This window comes from Rutidosis leptorrhynchoides, chromosome 1 (assembly GCF_046630445.1).
Source record: "Rutidosis leptorrhynchoides isolate AG116_Rl617_1_P2 chromosome 1, CSIRO_AGI_Rlap_v1, whole genome shotgun sequence".
Classification (NCBI taxonomy): Eukaryota; Viridiplantae; Streptophyta; class Magnoliopsida; order Asterales; family Asteraceae; genus Rutidosis; species Rutidosis leptorrhynchoides.
The window spans coordinates 607,623,267-607,626,045 of record NC_092333.1 but is presented as its reverse complement, the minus strand read 5'-3'; the positions used below and the strand labels follow the sequence as shown (position 1 = coordinate 607,626,045).

Genomic DNA, 2,779 nt, shown 5'->3' with positions numbered 1-2,779 from the left:
ATAATAAGCTCCAGCTACCAACTAAAAAAATAAGCTTCAGCTCCAGCTCTAGTCCATAAGCTCCAGCTCCAGCTCCAGCTATAAGCTCCAGCTAGTTTTATCCAAACACACCCTAAGGGTGTGTTTGGCGTGTAGCTTATTGGAGCTTATGGAAGCTTATGAGAGCTTGAGCTTATGATTTTAATAAGCCCCAAGTCATAAGCTTCGTTTGGTAGACAAAAAAAGTAGAGCTTATGAAAATCATAAGCTCTGAAAAAATAAGCTACTTGTAGTAGCTTATGAAAAAAAGTAGAGCTTATGAACTGAAAAATAAGCTCCAGCTAGTTTACTAAATATTTATAAAAAATAATAAGCTCCAGCTACCACCTTAAAAAATAAGCTCCAGCTACAGCTCCTGCTATAAGCTCTAGCTCCAGCTACTTTCGTTCAAACACACCCTAAAGAACTATATAATCCAACTCATATTCTAAGTGAATATCATTATTATTTTTAAATTTAAATTTAAAGTATGTAACTCATGGCCATACTGTCTATTATATAAAAATAAAATATTAATTAATAAGTAATTAAATAAATGGTAAAATGTATTGAATTACTAAATCACCCTTTGCCTCTCAGTTAGCAGATAGTGAACGTAGAAGGGCTTCCACAAAACACTAACTGAGCTAGTGTTTGGGGGCAAAGTAAAAGAAACTCATACAACCAAGAAATGAGGCATCGGAGGGGAGGTTTTTAAGGGCGGTTGCCGTCCTCCGTTTGCCCCTAAAAATCAACAACCCTTTTTTAAAAATCAACTTTTGAGTTGACGAATGATGCAATAAAGACGATAATAATAATAATTAATAATGATAATAGTACTCCGTAATAGTAATAATTGGAGGCGGTGATGATGAAATTTTGCTGGTGGGTTGTATGAGTAAATCAGCAAAGTTTGAGATTACCCGTAACTTGGCGGGGCAATATTTGCAGCCATGGCGGTTGTATCCTCTTTGCTTTGATCGATTATTAACTAATCTGAGCCTCATAAAGTTTGCATTTCTTTTGATATTGTTACTAGTTAGTGTATTTGTATCAATAACAACTGCTACTTACCAGCACTGGTATCAATGACAATTGTTATTGTTAATAGCAAGTGTGTTTGTATAAAATAGGGATGTTACAGAGGGTGGTTGCCCCTTTTTACTAAAGGCCATGATTGCAAGATTAAACAACCTTCATCCCTTTACAGATTCACATATCTCTATCTCTATATATATTGTTTGATTTCTTTTGTAAAAAGGACAATATAGGATTTGAACCTCATTTCTCATTTTGTTTTCTATCTAAATAAATCTTCATTGCCTTCGTTTTTTAAATTCTTTTGTAAAGAGGGATTTGGTTTGATAAGGCAGTTGTTTTTCAAAAGTAATCACCCGAGTCTAAGGCAAATATATTTAGATCGTAAACAGTTAGCTAGCTGTGGTAGCGAGCCATAAAGTATTGGTCAAATATAAGTAATTACTTCTGTTTGCTATCATTTTCTACAGGCTCACTTAAGAAAATCGGACAAGTCTGTGAGTGGTTTAACCTAATGAACTTTGGGTTTTCACTGGTTTAATTCATATTTCCAAAATTCTTCGCTCAAACTTTGGGTTCGTCAAACCTTCTCCCACAAAAAAAATTAGGGTTCGTCATCATTGTCTTGATTGTCTCACGATTTCTGTCTTCCTTCGCAGCTTTGCTCCTGGAGGTGGCCATGAACGCTTATCTACTGATTTGGAAGGTGATTCCTTTTTATAATCTTGATTGTAATTGTTTAACTGATAGTGCCATTAACTGCTATTGCTATTCTGATATATGCCAACTGACTTAATATCGAACATGTAACTTCCTTTAGTATATATACTTTGTAGCTTACCTCAACAGCTGAATGTAATAAAATGCCAGACTAAAAGTAGTAAAGGATGTGTATGTAAAAACTCAGATTTACCCTTTCATTATACATTAATCAAACACATAAATGACAGATTCTGTAATATGTTCTTCGAAATAACAAAATTAATATACTGTAAACATTGGAGTATATGCTTGAAAATCTTTCATTCTGAAGTTGGTGTATGTGTAAAGATGCTGATATTTTTTTGTGTTGTTGCATTTTCACAGCTTACTGAAGATGTGATGGTTAAATATGTATGCTTCCGGTCACCTCCGTATTATTTGCAGCCATGGTGACTGATTACACGCTTCTGATGCGAAAATATTGTACTCATAATGATGATGTCTTTGAAATGGCAGCCACTAAACGGAATTGTAATTGTTGCTTTTGTGAATTGTATGATTATGATTATGATTTGCAAATATTTGCAGCCTTATGTTAGTGTTTTTATAATTGTTGCTTTTGTGAATTGTATGATTATGATTTCATCTTTGATTTTGGTGGTTAATGTATTGTGTTGCATCTTTGATTTTGGTGGTTAATGTATTGTGTTGTGCAAAGTTAGCTTTGTCTATCGTCATGTCGTGTAGAAAGAAACAGAGGATAGGCAACCGTAGTGGTACTAGGCCCGGAGATTCTTCTGTTGTTTATGGTGTCAGTACCGTGTTTCCGAGTTTGTCTTCACGGAAACTCCTGTTTCTACTTACGTTTCGCGTTCTTAGATCGCTATTTAGCTTCAATGCAGTTGGTAGATATGTATGTACCGAAATCACATGCGCTCTATGCATTGTGCTTTGCTAATATTCTAATTTGATTGTTCATATTATCAGGATACTTTGCTGCTGCTTAAGTGCTTTCTATGAT

At 34.6% G+C, this 2,779-nt stretch overlaps 1 long non-coding RNA gene across 1 annotated transcript; it reads left to right on the top strand.

The window, feature by feature from the left end:
* Positions 1-1,496: 1,496 nt before the first annotated feature.
* Positions 1,497-2,352, top strand: LOC139884670 (uncharacterized). Its single transcript, XR_011771929.1, has 3 exons — positions 1,497-1,631; positions 1,716-1,762; positions 2,143-2,352. It is a non-coding gene; the product is annotated as an uncharacterized lncRNA (long non-coding RNA).
* The last annotated feature ends 427 nt before the right edge of the window (positions 2,353-2,779 follow it).